The sequence below is a fragment of the Mesoplodon mirus genome (assembly GCF_964341445.2).
Source record: "Mesoplodon mirus genome assembly, chromosome: 9".
NCBI classification, from domain to species: domain Eukaryota; kingdom Metazoa; phylum Chordata; class Mammalia; order Artiodactyla; family Ziphiidae; genus Mesoplodon; species Mesoplodon mirus.
The window spans coordinates 103,662,649-103,678,980 of record NC_138985.1 but is presented as its reverse complement, the minus strand read 5'-3'; the positions used below and the strand labels follow the sequence as shown (position 1 = coordinate 103,678,980).

General features: G+C 39.4%; 1 protein-coding gene across 2 annotated transcripts in view; it reads right to left on the bottom strand.

Moving 5' to 3' along the window:
• The window catches only part of EPHB6 (EPH receptor B6), a 32,941-nt gene extending 17,632 nt beyond the window's left edge, over window positions 1–15,309 (bottom strand). For both annotated transcript variants that reach the window (XM_082631856.1, XM_082631857.1), the window contains exon 1: window positions 15,223–15,309. The gene's annotated coding sequence lies outside the window, so the exon portion shown is untranslated. The remainder of the gene's footprint in view (window positions 1–15,222) is intronic.
• Window positions 15,310–16,332: the final 1,023 nt, after the last annotated feature.

Sequence of the window (16,332 nt, the reverse complement as noted above, 5' to 3'; positions counted from 1 at the left end):
CCCGCCCCCTCTCCGGCCCCTTCGGCCGCCCTCCCTCTCCCCTCTTCCGGGGAACCCAGCCCGCCCTCTCGGCCTCGGCGGCGAGTGCGCGGCGCCCGCTCGGGGCCTGCCCGTCCGCCGGGCCAGGGGACGTGGGCTCGGAGGACGGCGCGCGGGCCGGGCTGGGGGAGGCGGCCCGCCGGGCGGCCGGGAGCTCCGTTTAAAGCCCCCGGGGCGGGTGCGGGCTCCGGCGCTCGGAGAGCTGCGCCACTGGTACCCAGGGCAGGGCAGGGGCACCCGCGCCCCCTCGCCTCCCCTGCTTTTCTGCTTCAACTCCAGGAACTAAACCCGCTGTTTTAGTTCCCACTCAGATTTGAACTAAGGTGGGCGTGAGCTGAGAAAAAAGAGAAGGAAGGAGAAGGGGTGGAGGGAAAGACAAACTGAGAATTTAGAGGGTGCGGAGGTGGGCTGGGGGTGGATAGGCAGTCAGGGTACGAAAGGGGCTCTGATCTAGCCTTCAGCTCTTCTCCGCGTTGGTGACCCAGGATCTTGCTCAGCTGGGGCTTCTGACTCCACCCGCCCTCCCTCCATCCTCTCGGAAGGGCAGGGAAGCCTGGGTCTCAAAGGGGAAGTCCTGAGGTCGGTGCCAGGAACTTACACTGCCGGGCAAGTAGCTGCACCTCTGGGTGCCTCTTGCCTCGCCCGCTCCCCAGAGAGAAATTCCCCACACGGATGAGAGGCGGTGGAAGGTACTCGCAGCGGGTGCCTGGAACGGTTGAGGAACGGAGGGGGCGCCGCGAGGAAAAAAGGTTTCTGCCCACCCGTAGCCTCCTCTCAAACCAGGGACAGGATTGGGTTTTCTATTGTTCCGGTCCTAACAGCACTGAGCTGAGGCCTTGCTGCGAAGTGTTGCTACCACCTGCTGGCTCTTTCAAAGAACACAAGTAGCAGGGGGACTCTGGCTTATTCCCCCACCCGCAGCTCCCCATATTACCCTGTACCACATCCTTCTCCTACGTTCTTCATTTATTCACGACACCTTTATTAAAGCACTAGCTGCAAATGGGCTGGTCAAAACTGGTACTTAAGGAGCATTCAGAAATCCAGGAAAATTGCGAAAGAGGTCTATGAGCCAACAAGTACAATAAACAGAACCATGAAACTCATTAGGAGGCACCTGGGAGAAACAGGCTTTAATGAATTGGCTGAATGAGTGATATAAAGAAAGACAAAGGCAACTGAACTAGTCCCCACTGGGCGAGGGGCTTGTTTACTCAATATCTGAGTCAATTAATAAGCCTAATGCTGTTGAGGGATTCTGCATTTGGACATCCAAATAATAAATCCACTCACATTGGTGAGTTGATCTGTTTCTTCTCTTTGCCCTGAAACTCAGTGGTAGAGAATTGCCTTCATTTCCAAATCAGTTCTCCCCAAGACCTTGAAAGACTTTTGCGGAGAAACCTGGCTTTATATGCAATATTATATAACTCATGATCCTAGATATAGTAATAATTTGATTGTCAGAGAGCTAGGGGTATATTGGAAACTTTTTAAAAAAGCATATGATTAAATTATGTTAAAAATAAAAGTATCAATCAAACCAAAACATAGAAGTAACTTTATAAAACCCAGAAGTTCTAATAGAAATTTGCAATTCATCATATATTGACATTATAGCAAAAAATATCTCTTCCTTTCTATTGTCTGACATAGCTCATTTTTTATACCACCCATTAGGTGCCTATAATATGAAATTAAGTTTTTGTTGTCTGAGGCTTATGTAATTAGTTTTTTTTTCTTTTGTTAATATTTGAGAGGGATCCAGTCTTCAAAGAAAGCTCCCTTGTACCCTGGAGGCAAAGAGGTTTAAATTTGTGATGACAATTTACCCTGTATCATAATCTCCTATGTGTTATCAAACTAAATTTTAAAAGCAGGTGGATAGTACAGAATGCATTGTTAAGCAATGCTGCCATCTGCAGCTATTAGAAAACAAAGTAATAAGTTCCTTCTTAAAGTTGGACATAAATCCTTTCTAAAATTTGTTCAGTGCCTGGCACACATTAGGTGCTTAGAAGTGTTTTAGAATAAGTGAATTAAAAAATCATAGTATTTAAATTTGCTCTGTGCTGAAGAGCAGGACCTAATAAAGTCTGTAGCTCACAGAAGTCATTATGTTGGGACAACCATCTACAATGTAAATTTGGAGCCAAAAGAAGATCCTGAGTAGAAAACTCCAGGTGATTTGAGATGGTTTTTTGACCTGTTCTGGTTTTGTTTTGTTTTGTTTTTCTGTTTTTGCCTCCTTCTTGGGTTTTTCTCTCTTCAGCATCTGTCACTCCCCAAGGATGTGCAATTTTCTTCTTTTTTATTTCCCTTTAGAATGGCTAATGCAAGCTAATGTTATTATAAACAAAGAGCTTTATAAGTAATTTCAGTGATAAGAATTCTAGTAAAAAGCAATAAAGCAACTTGCTGAGTCCCCAGATCTCTTATTCCAAGACATGAGTTATAGCTCCAGATGCACAAGCTCACAGGGTCCCTGGCATGTCCCTGAACTGTCTCCAGGCTCCGTGGCCTCTAGGGGCAGTCTTCCCAAAAGCTGGAGTCCGGTCTCCAAACATTTTGGCCTATAAAAGTGTCAAACGCCCAATTTTTTTTTTTTTTTTCTGTTTAGAAACTTCTAGAGTAAACCTACAGGACTGGTTTGTTTGAACGACAAACCTAGTTTGCAGCTGATTTGTACACCAGTGCTGACTGATAACCTGAATGCTCATTGGATGTGAGTGATCTTCAAAGTTTACCCATCAGAGTCTTACACTTTTGCATTACTTTAACCGAACGATAATAAAAAGACATTCAGAGGTATTAGTTCACAGAGAAAGAGAAAGGCTCTTCTCTCCTGATAGGATGTTTACTCAGAGATTGATGTCAGCTGCACGTAAGGGACAAATCGAGGAATTCAGGGATTCTATGGCAGCCCCAGGTCAACAAGACTTAGGTTTCTGCCCCTCCACCTTTGGGGTGAAGCCTTGTTCTCAGGTTGTCGGCCCATCAGCCAGAGCTCCAATTATAAGGTCTATTAGTTTCAGTCAAGAAATAGAAGATGGGCACAGAATAAAGGGCATAGTTTCAGCTGAGTTAAGACTCTTTAAAGATCCTTCCTGGGGGCTTTACCCAGTGATTTCTCCTTGTATATTATTGGCCAGAGAGTACAGGTGCACCCAATAAAATTAAAGATCTGTTAGTGAGAGAGCAGAAGGGAAAGAATGTTACACAAGCAACCAGCAGCCTCCACTGCAAATGAGCTGAGATGATCACAATTACCTACTTTTCCTGCAATCTATGAAGACGGAGGCTTTTCATAAGACATCCTTGCAGCCCACCCCTCCAGGCCATCATCTTTAACACATATTTTTAAAGTTCAAAGATGATTCCTAGGAAGTTAATGGAGTGAATGGAATGCTAGGTGCCTCCTTGTACTAGAATAACTATGACACCATCTCAAAAGAAAAATTCTCTGCAGTTACTCATATAAACCAGAAGAGTTGAAAACATTCCAGATTTTAATAAGAGCTTGGGGGCTTCCCTGGTGGCACAGTGGTTGAGAGTCCGCCTACCGATGCAGGGGACACGGGTTCGTGCCCCGGTCCGGGAAGATCCTACATGCCGCGGAGCAGCTGGGCCCGTGAGCCATGGCCGCTGAGCCTGCACGTCTGGAGCCTGTACTCCGCAATGGGAGAGGCCACAACAGTGAGAGGCCCGCGTACCGCAAAAAAAAAAAAGATTCTGGGCAATCCCCACGTGCGGGACAGGGTTGACAAGTGTGCCACGCCACTCTGCCCCTTGCCTTGTCTATGCTGTGTCTTCTCCCTTTGGATCCAGACAGGGTGCAATGATCTACAACACAGAGCAGATGATCCCATGGTCTGCTCTTCCAGTCACATGCAGTCTTGTCCTCTAGCTCTGGTCCCAGACCGTGTTCTCTGAAAACATCCACATCCCACCCCCCCAAAAATAGGAAGGGTGACCTGCATCGCTGCAAGATCTGCCACTAGCCCTAGATGTGGCTGGAGCATTTCCTAGTTCTCGGGCTGCTGGATGTTCCCTTGTCTTAGACAATAGTTGTCTCTCTCCGTTCATATGGGATTCTGGAGTCTATCCCATTAGACCTTTAAGCACCAGTAACAAAAGGAGCAAGTCGGTATTAATAATTAGTAAACAACAACAAAACTCGAGATCTTTTAAAAACCTGAGGCAAAGTGAAAAAGGAGTAATGATGTAAGAGTTTAAAGAAAAGGTTTTCACTTTATATTCTTAGTGAGTTAAAAGCAGATACGGAGACTATTTTTAAAGGTTGGGATGGAAAGGGAGTGTGAAAAAAAAGAGAAAAGCACAATAGCCAAAATAAAATCTCAGTCATGCAGAAAGAAAAAAATTGACTTAAGACTCCAGGAAAAACAAACCAGTGAAATATAACATGAACCTGGGAAGACATTCCATGTGAGATGTAAATAGATTATTTTTTAAATAACAGAGAAGATAAAACATCTGAAAAATACAAAAGGGGAACTCTAACCTTAAAGTGACAGTAATACCAGAATGAGAAGACAGATTAAAAACACAAGAGAAGAAAAATAATTAACGAAATTTATTTCAGTATCTGGCACAGGCTAAGTACTTTTTTTAAAAAAATAAATTCATTTATTTTATTTTTGGCTGTGTTGGGTCTTCGTTGCTGTGCGCGGGCTTTTCTCTGGTTGTGGCTAGCGGGGGCTACTCTTCATTGCGGTGCGCGGTCTTCTCATTGCGGTGTCTTCGCTTGTTGTGGAGCATGGGCTCTAGGTGTGCGGGCTTCAGTAGTTATAGCACGTGGGCTCATTCATTGTGGCTCTCAGGCTCTAGAGCTCAGGCTCAGTAGTTGTGGCACATGGGTTTAGCTGCTCCGCAGCATGTGGGATCTTCCCGGACCAGGGCTCAAACCCGTGTCCCCTGCACTGGCAGGCAGATTCTTAACCACTGCAGTGCCAGGGAAGTCCACATGCTAATAAGTACTTAATGAATATTTATTACATAGTTGAATTAACTTAAAAAAAAAACTCATGAAACTCACAATTTAGCAAAACTGATAGGCAGAAATCAATACCAAGATATATTCTGGTAAAAGTTTTCCAGTGAGTACCTTATAAATTTATACACACACACACACAGTTCATTTTTAACAAGAGTCAAAGTCAAGATGTGTTCATATTTCTTTTCTGGGGCATTGATTAATGAGAAGGTCCATAGCTGTAGAATAATACCTTCAGAGTGCTCAGAAGAAAAGGATAAAACACTATTGATCAGCTTCTAAAAAGCCATTCCCAGCTCTTCTCGTTAGCTACCTGAAATGTTGAGGCTGAGAAGCTTAAATAATTGCCCTCCTAGTCTTTCTTACAGTTAGGAGTGGGTACCCAAACCTCATTCTGCTTCATGAAAGGAAATAGAATTCTGCTTGGGGCACTTCTGAGAAAGCTTTTGGATTTCTGATAAAAGGGCACAGATTTGGCTGATATGGCCCTTTCTCATCTGTCTTGCTTTGAAATCATCCCTTGGACATTGTACTGGTTTCCTACCAAATGCCACAAAAAACTTAGCAGCTAAAAACAACACAAAGGTATTATTTTACAGTTCTGGAGGTCAGAAGTCTGAAATAGGTCTAGCTGGGCTAAAAAAAAAAGAAAAAAAAATCAAGATGTAAGCAGGTCTGTGTTCCCTCTGGAGGCACTGTTTCCTTGACGTCTCTAGTGCAACGTCCAGAGGCCATTGCATTCCTTCACTCATGAATTTCTCTATCTTTAAAGCCAGCAATGTTGGGCTGAGTTCTTCGCACTGACTCTCTTCTCTCTCCCTTTTCTACTTATAATCACTTGTGTGATTATATTGGATCCACCCAGATAATCCAGGATAATTCTCTCCATCTCCAGGTCAGGTAATTAGCAACCTTAATTCTATATTCAATCTTAATTCCCCACTGCCATGTGCACTCACATAATAGATTTCAAGGATTAGGATGTGGATATCTTTGGGGACCATTATTCTGGTACCACAGACATGGTGGCTGGAGCTGCAGCAGCCATATTGGCAGCTGAGCCAAAGCCAGCAACCACATATACTGCTTGTTACATGAAAAAAAAAACCAAAAACCTGTAATTGTGATTTTTGTTACCTGCAGCTTCATACTTCTCTATTGAATATAGACTTAAATACTATATTCCCAGCTCAGGACCTATTCTTTTCAAGAGGCAAGATAAGGTCATTCTCAGATCTGCAAATTCTTGGAACATATACTACTCAAGTCTGTTTTCCAGCAAGACACACTGCAAATGTACTCTGAACAATTAAGAGATGAATAAGCAACTTCATTCTTCATTATGAAAGCTGTGATTGAGAAAAAGTGGTTATTATCACTGAAACTAAAGTTGTAGGATAAATAAAATACAAAACAAAATACAAACCTGCAAATCACTAAGCAATAAAAAGAGGAACATTAAGTAATTGAGAGTAATTATGGGAACAAAAGTAAAATATTCAATGTAAATATAAAAGAAAGTTTTTTGGAAAGGAGATTTTAAACTCCAGATTAGTATAATCCAAAGTATGAAAGGGAAATAGCAAAGATGGGGATGTCATCAGTGTTAACTTCCTTGACATCACCAAAGGAAGTCAATCTTTACTTTTGGCATAATTAGGTAAAAAGACTTCTAATGTTTTAAGATAATCATGTAAGATTATCTTTAAAATAAGGTGTTAACCTTACAAACCATAGATAAAAGATAAAAGTAAATGGATATAGTTCATTCATGCAAAGGCAAAATATACAAAAGATAACAAGGAAGGATTAAAATGTGGAAAACATAATTAAAGTGACAGATATCAAACCAAGTACACTGTCCTAATAAGCATAATATTCTAGAACAAATTCCATGGTAAGTCAGTGGAATAAGTATGTTGTGAGATTTCTTCAGGTAGCAAGTAACAAAAAGTCTCTTTCACATTTTGTAATATACTTAAATAATGAATTGTTGTCTTTTGCATTTCTGGAAATATTTATATAAATGAGATGGTATTAGGGGGGCACTTGACCCTTTAATTTCTCAAATAAAAATGGAACCATCAGTAACAGTACAAAATAATACTGTTAAAATTAAACATATAATTTTGAAATATTTAAACCATGGAGTTTAAATACACACACTCTCTCTCTCTCTCTCTCACACACACACACACACACACACACACAGGGAAGGAGAACATTGCTATCCTTCCCATTGCCTACCTCTCTTCTACCCCTCTCTTTCCCTGCACCTTCACAGCCCAAGGAGAGATGCGAAAAGATGCTAATTTGTTTGCAAAATTGATTAGGCGCTTACAAGCAATAATTTCAAAAGCTTCATCGGAGTCTTTGTGTAGCTAAAGCAGCAATCATGAAAAAGGATAAAGTTTAGAACTGAGCTCACTTTTTATTTATTATAAACCCAACAGGATGCAGTGTGAAAGAGGGAGATGATTAAAAAAAATCATGGGATAGTCACATTCAAATTCAACAAAAATATAGGCTTAAAGACTTTAATCAGTTTAAATGAAAACATGAAATTGTTTATTTCCATGTTGGAAAATAGAGTACATTTCTTAACTGGATTATATTTATTCATTTCATTCAAAATAGATGAATGAAGTAGAGACATTTGACAGATAATGTAGAATGTTAAATAAAACTAGTGGAAATTACAGAAATTTCCCATGTTAATGCTCATTAAATCCCTACAACAACACCAACTTCCCCTTTCTTCCCTCCAACAAATTTTTTAATTGCCTAGAAGGAGCTTTTCTAACACTGCTGTTCATATTAATGTAATTACTAATTTTATTATGGGCAAGGTGGGCTTTACTAATTGTTAGATAATTAGGTTCTTTCTCCTTATAATTTTGTTCTGTACTTTTTATGAGAATTAATGTTTTGTCTTCTGAGTTGTGCTTTTCTGAATCACCACTACCTGTTGGATACTAGAAGAAAAACAAATGGCATATTTATGTATCACTTTGGTTACAAGGTGAAGAAGGAGAGTAGATTTAGTGCTACCCTGTATTATCCTGCTGGAGACTCTCCCAGAGTAAAGTAAATAACTCAAAGTATCCACCCGAAGAGATGTTAGAAAACCAGATTACTTTAATGCAGTATGTGTAAGAGGAATAGAAAAATGAGATATCAATGCTACATTCCTTGAAAAGAAAGGCAATACTTACTGTTGCTCAAACTAATTGTTCTACTTAGAGGGATTTTTCTCTCTTTTGTCATCTAGGTAACTCCTATTTATTCTTAAAAATCTCAGCTGAAAGCCCAGAAATAAACCCTCACATATATGGTCAATTGATTTTTGAGGAGTGTGCTAAGATCCTTGAAAGAGGAAAGGACAATCTGTTCAACAAATGGCACTGGGAAAACTGGCCAAAGACTGAAGGTGGACCCTTACCTTACATTATATATGAAAATTAAAGTGAATCAAAGAACTAAACTTAAGAGCTAAAACTATAAAACTCTTAAAAGAAAACATTGGGGAAAATCTTTGTGACTTTGGATTTGGCAACGATTTCATGGACATGACACCAAAAGCCAGGTACACACACACAAAGATAAACTGGACTTCATCAAAATTAAGAACTTTTGTATATAAAGGGATAATATCAAGAAACCAAAATGATAATGTAAAGAATGGAAGAAAATATTTGCAAATTAAATATCTGGTATCCATTTAATATCCAGAATATGTAAAGGACTCCTAAAACTCAAAAACAAACAAAAAAAAACCCAACAGCCCAATTCAAAAATGGGCAAAGGATTTGAATAGACATTTATCCAAAGAATATATACAAATGTCCAATAAGCACATGAAAAGATACTCAACATCATTCATCATTAGGGAAATGCTAATCAAAATCACGAGATACCACTTAATATTTACTAAAATGGCTATAATTTAAAAAATGGAAAATAAGTGCTGGTGAGGATGTGGAGAAATTGGACCTCTTGTGTACTGCTGGTGGGAATGTAAAAATGATGCAGCAGCTATGGAAAATAGTTTGGCGGTTTTCTAAAAAGTTACACGTAGAACTACCACACAACCCAGCAATTTCACTCCTATGTATATACACAAAAGAATTGAAAGCAGGAACTAGAACAGATGTTCATAGCAGCATTATTCACAATAGCCAAAAGGTAGGAACAATCCAAGTGAACAGATGAACAGATAAACAAAAGGTAGTATATACATATGATGAAATGTTATTCAACCAGAAAAGGGAATGACACTATGACATATGCTACCAGGATGGACCTTGAAAATATTATGGTTAGGGAAATAAGCCAGATATAGAAGGACAAATATTGTACAATTCCAGTTTTATGAGGTATCTAGAAGTGGCAAATCCACAGAGACAGAAAATAGAATAAAGGCTGGCAGGGGCTGGGAGGGAGGGAGGAAGAATTATTGCTTAATATGTACAGATTTTTGTTGGGGAAGATGAAAAGTTTTGGATATAGATAGTGCTGATGTTTACACAGCATGGTGAATGTATTTAATGCCACTGAATTGTGGTTAAAATGATAAATGTGAAGTTATGTATATTTTATAACAATAAAAGAATCTCAGCTCACAGATGGCTGTTTCAGGGAAAACTTCTGAAATCCTATTATACTCACTCACAGAAGACCATGCTTTTTCTTTCATCACTTTTATCCTACTTTGTAAATATGTATTTATTTGTGTAGTTTTTGAGGAATGTCTTTCTCTTCTCCAGGACTGTGTGATCCATAATGATTTCCATGTCACGTTTGCTAACTTATCTCCCAGCAGTGTCTAGCCCATTGAACTAATTTGGTATAAAAGTTTTTATTGAATTAATTTTTCCAGTATTAAGGAAGGAAACTAAAATACAATCTTGAGTACTACATGCATCATAATTATCTAAACCTTTCCTAGCCATGACATTTGTAGAGCTGACTAATTTTAATAGGTCATTAAAAAATATAATTTAGCAAATGTGGCATGACTATGCCACACGCAAATGCAGAGAGAGAAAGAAGTCTAATTATTCTGTTGTTACATCACATAATTATCCATGATCAAATTATCGTAGAAGGGATACTTATTCCTAATGGTCTCCAAGAGCCATCATTTTCTTTCATCGGAATTTGGTAGGGATTAAGGGATTCGGAAGGGACACGGCAACACATTCTGATTTTAGGGGATTCACCTGAAGACTGATAATCGTGGTAAGTAAACAAAGTTTCCTCTGAGAATCTACATGTCTTGTAACAGGCTTCAAATAAATTAACAGAGTGAGAAATATGATGGACTTATATGCCTAATAATTCGCAATAAATTTTTTTGCAATTATTAATAGTTCAAGGGATGAACAACAAAAAATTGAGGTTTGCTCCTGTTTTTACTTTTCTTTTCTCATTTGACTAGAAAGTTTAAGATTTTAGAATAGCTTCTTTGGTGAATGATTTAGATTCTGAATACCTGGCAGAATATTGACAAAATTTATTCTGTAAGCATATTTAAAAACCAATTCTCCTTCTAGTCAAATGCGTTTTCTTCTTTTAGTAGTAATGATAGTGGTGGTGAGGCTGGTAGATTCAGTGCTACTTACAATGGGAAATTTCTCTAGTTCACGTTAACTATATTGAAGTTATTTTACTATGTGCCTATTCCTTCCTAATCTGCTTTGTTATTAATAAGTGTATTCTCCAGTTATGTAGCTTAGTCTATTTTTCCAAATAGAAACAAGTTCATGTCTTTGTAAATAAATGATTGAGACTGTTTTTGTTGGGATTCTGATAAGTTTGTGTATGCTTCTGCTGTGTGTCTTTCTCTGTGATCTAGGGTTTTTCCATCTGTTAAATGCCATTGAATAGTTTCCAAAAAAGGCTGCTAAGAAATTGGTTGGCAGAGAACAACATTCAAGCAGTAGAAGTTAGTATAACATGACAGAGAATGTTTGGGGTTTTTTTCCTCTTAGCAGCTGGTTTGAAAATTCTCCTTAGGGAAAGCTGTTTTGTTGTGCTGTGTTTGGAGGAAACGTATTGGTAAGCTATCTGGGGTAAGAGCAATTGCAACATGCATGCTCAAATATAGCAGGTTGCTCCCAAGCTGCCCCCTATATCCAGGGCTTAAATCAGGTGGGCTGTCACTTTTTTTTTTTTTTTTTTTGGCTATTATCTGCACATGTAAATTTGAGTATAGAGACATGGGCAGGGCTGAATTGCTTTACATAATAAAGGGGTGAGTGTTTAAGGGTTTGTATTTAATTATTTTTTAAATAGCAATTAGATGGAAATTTCAGGATACAAAGGAAAAAAAAGAGCTGTAAAAGGAAATCATGCTTTCTTCTTCAAGTTAATGATTTTAGCGTTTTTCTTTGTATGGGAAGATGCAAGGATCTGAGGTCACTGAGATTCTTCCTTAGATATGCATCTTAACATTGTAGGAGCCAGAGCCTGTAAATCCAAAGAATAGAATGCTTCATTCTGTTTTTCCCAGCCTGAATGCCCCTCAAGGCACACTGTTGTGGGTGACTGCAGTGAACTGCAACTTAATGCTTTGTATAACTGGATGAGCGACACTCTTTCCTATAATGGTTAAAGCAGATGTACAATGTATGTTTGACAGGCCATAAGACAGGCTGTTTTAGTTAGCATGATGTTCAAGCCAAATTATGTATAAGCCAGAATGACTTCCCCATACCTTAATATGTGAAATTTTCTTTCATCAAGGGCAAAGACAGGGATCTTAACTGAATTCTAAGTCTCCTTTTTCTTTTCAGAAAAGTTTGAGGATATATTGTATTCACTGATTAACAAAAGGATAAAATGAAAAAACCAACGAGAGAGTCACTGGAAGTAAAAAACTATTACTTAGATGAAAATTTCAGGAGAAAAGCTGCAAAAAAGTAGCCCCCCCTCAAAAAAAACCAAACACATAAAAAAGATGAAAAGCATGTGGGGAAAAGTTTAGCAATAATGGGTACGTGTTTTTGACATATATTCATAAAGTTGTCCCTATGTTAACTTGAGCGAATGATCCCTATGACCAAAGGGAATTCTGGGAGCTGTTGCATAATGGTGCCGAGCAGGACCGTGCCTAGAACCCAGAGCATCCCCTGGGATGCCTTGTAGTGTTCCTCTGTCCAGTATTCCTAGATAATGAAAACTGCAGCACCCCAGTGAAGCCAGGACCCCACAGGCTCATATCCTCTGGGAATGAAGGTGTGATTCATCCAACCAAAAAAGAACTCTGTCTTGTTAAGATGCTGGTGGAGGGTAAAGGGAAAATGGAATTTGGTGCAGGGTGGAGTGCGTATAAGAAGGGTGCAATGACTGTTCACTTAGACTTCATGACCAGCGATGGAAGCAAGGACCGAGGCAGCCATGTTTTGGGTTATTCAGTGCTTTCTTTTCCTGCCTTCCCTGCGACATACACATAATGGGAAGAACTCTGGAACAGTGGCTCACATGTTAGTTTTCAAGTATGTCCCACCCAAACCACTGTTGTATCTGCTAAACATCAGATAGCTGCCTTCTCTGATCCTTGGACTGTTGCATCCACATGAACAATCTCTGATTTCATAAACCACCAGAGGATACCAGGGTAACATTCATGGCTATAACAAGCAAACTCTAAAATACCCATTAAAGTCCTAAATGGGTATTCCTGGTTGATGGCAATTACCTCTCAAAGGAATATTTCAGAGACCATGGAGTTGTTATTTTTCTCATCTGCCTTTTAAAAAATGTGATTTCCAAGATCCTTCTACTCATTTATATCAAGTCAGTAAAAAGAAAAGAGATCATAGATGAAGTACATCTGCCTATTAAGCTTCTTGACCGGGAGGTGACACAGGTTACATCTAGTTGCAAATGTTGAGGCGGAACTCATCACCCGACCCCTCCCCGCTGAATTCTCTCCCTTCAGCGTTACCGTGTCTTTTTTATTTCCCCAGATCCTCCTCCTTCTATCTCAGAGTGCACATGAAAATCTTCAAGTGGCCCGCCAGACAAAGCTATATGGTGATTTTTACAACCTCACCTTAACTTCTTACTTTTCAAAATCCTTAGGGAAGGATGGAGCTTTACTTCTCCAAAGACCACACCCTAGCAATGCAGAAATGCCTAGGTTACTCTAAATGTTCACTTTGCTTCCATCAAGCATTGGGTCATATTAAATGTCATATTTATGTCTTTATGGGTAGAGAGGTATTACAATTAAATATACTTCCAATACAGACAGATATTTTAATGAGTAAGTCTTCACAGACATACTCAGATACTATGCCCATTGTTTTTTACCACTGTGATCAAATGAAGTAATGACATTTTTAGGAGACTTCTAGCTTAAGGAAAAAAAAAAGTGGAGGAAGGTTCTTTATCAAAGTGCATATCCCTAGGCCCTTTCTGAGCCCTGAGTAGATCTACTACTGACTTCTGGCTGCATCTTATGCTTCATTAAATCAGCTGGTAGTCCTCAGACAATGTTCCTAGAAATTTTGTTTTTTCTCCTTGGTATAACCTTCACTGTATGTTTTTTCCTAAATTCCACATAAGCACATAGTGGATATCTTCTATCTCGATTTTTGTGTGTGTATATATACACACACACGCACACCCAAGAGAGAAAGAGAGTTGGCTTCTGCATGTTTTGTAAAAGCCCTAGGTGTGGCCACTATCTCTAGGTTTAATGAAGCTATAATTATGAAAGAAAAAAAAACAACATTAAGAAGAAGAAGCCCCAACTGTGGTATTTTCATAGCAGAGATTTGTCAAGGTCAGGTGAACTCCTGTATTTCTTCCTAACAATGTCCCGATTCCAAGGAAAGTAAAGGATAAAAAGATAAAGATTAAAGAAATAAGCTTGTACTGTACAACTGGTCTAGACTGCAAATTTTTCAATGTAATGAAAAACCAAAGGAGAAGGAATTAAAAATATTTATAATGTGCATATGGCATATTACTTGCATAGGGCATATATCTAACATTTATGTATGTTACATATCGAACATTATGAGAATGTTAGAATCTGTTATAGAGACAAGAAAACAAATAAAGAGGGTAAAGAAACTAAGTGTAGAGGCAAGTATCTTGTGAGACATTGGCAGCATTCGTAAGATATGCTAAATATAGATAAATAAGTCAGTAACCTCTGAGACGCATATGACTAGATAAAATACAGCCTGAGTGTGCCAAACAAAGATAGAAAGGGATGGGGAATAAGGGAAAGGGTGGGGGAGGAGGAAGGGAGGGAGAGAGGGAGGGAAGAAATAATGAGGGAGCTGGCAAAATGGTATTGACCACATCAGCAGAGGGCGGAGACCAAGGCCTTGGGAGCAGTTTCCAACTAAAGGCAGGGTAGCAAACACAGGCAAATAGGTGAAGGAGGTCTGGGAATGATGAGTGATTATGAGACTCTCATTAAAGGAGTGGCCCTGGTCAACAGGGCTTAGAAGAGGGAGGGCACTTGGCTCTTAACACAGGAAATTATTACACAGCATTAACTATTGTCTCTAGACTAAATAAATAATTACTATCATTTTTGAACTCGAATTATATTTATGTAAAAATGAAATCATCTCTTTTGTTGATTACATTGGCAACTGTCGGTCTAGGTGAATATTTTCAGTCCACCCATGAGTCCATAAGTTCATTAATTCCCACAATGAGAGGCCCTCATAATTCCTTAAAGTCAACCCATTACACTTACGAATGAAAATAATGAGTTCTAAAGTTGCTAAATAATTTTCCTCACTTGACACTCATAGCTTGGTAGTGGTAGAGCCAGGATTTGAACCTACGTGCTCACAGAATGAGAAAATAGGACTTGAGAACCTAACATGAGGGACACTTGGAACTGGAGCAGGTGAGAGTGAGGAAAAAACAACACTCCTCTTTTGAAAGAAGCATTGGATACAAGGAAGCACGAGGGGAATCACAAAATGTCCAAGAAGCACAGGCAGAGGGACCAGTTGGTCAATGGCAGAAGACAACTTCAACGAAGCCCAGATTTCCCCAGTTTTATGAGACTAAGGTCTAACCCCGTTAAAAAAACATTATGTAGATGAGAGGAAGGCAAGTAATGAGGTAGGGACATCTCCAGGTAATTTGCTGTGCTGACCACTGAAAGTTTTCTCTGTGGTGCCACATACCTTAGTCAAGCCCATCATGGTCCAAGCTGCAGTCCTCAGCTTCCCAGGCTCATACACTTGTACCATCGTAGAAAAGGTGGATCATGCTCTCAGTCTATTCGGTTCAAAGAAAAGGTTGCTCTTTAAATTGGAATGCCAATTTATATATTTAAAATTCAGTAATGAAAAATGTAATTGTCACAGGTTCTGAGGAGATACTCTTAAGCCCGCACATCCTTTTCTTTGGGAGAAGGCATATAAGAAGGCAAATGACGAAAAGACAACCCTCAGAATGGGAGAAAACATTTGCAAATGAAGCAACTGACAAAGGATTAATCTCCACAATTTACAAGCAGCTCATGCAGCTCAATAGCAAAAAAACAAACAAACAACCCAATCCAAAAATGGGCAGAAGACCTAAATAGACATTTCTCCAAAAAAGATATACAGATTGCCAACAAACACATGAAAGGATGCTCAACATCACTAATCATTAGAGAAATGCAAATAAAAACTACAATGACATATCACCTCACACCAGTCAGAATGGCCATCATCAAAAAATCTACAAATAATAAATGCTGGAGAGGGTGTGGAGAAACGGCAACCCTCCTGCACTGTTGGTGGGAATGTAAATTGATACAGCCAGTATGGAGAACAGTATGGAGGTTCCTTAAAAAACTAAAAATAGAACTACCTTATGACCCAGCAATCCCACTACTGGGCATATACCCTGAGAAAACCATAATTCAAAAAGAGTCGTGTACCACAATGTTCATTGCAGCTCTATTTACAACAGCCAGGACATGGAAGCAACCTAAGTGTCCATAGACAGATGAATGGATAAAGAAGATGTAGCACATATATATGATGGAATATTACTCAGCCATGAAAAGGAATGAAATTGAGTTATCTGTAGTGAGGTGGATGGACCTAGAGTCCTTCATACAGAGTGAAGTAAGTCAGAAAGAGAAAAACAAATACCGTATGCTAACACATATATATGGAATCTAAAAAAAGAAAAGAAAAAATGGTTCTGAAGAACCTAGGGGCAGGACAGGAATGCAGACGTAGAGAATGGACTTGAGGACACGGGGAAGGGGAAGGGTAAGCTGGGACGAAGTGAGAGAG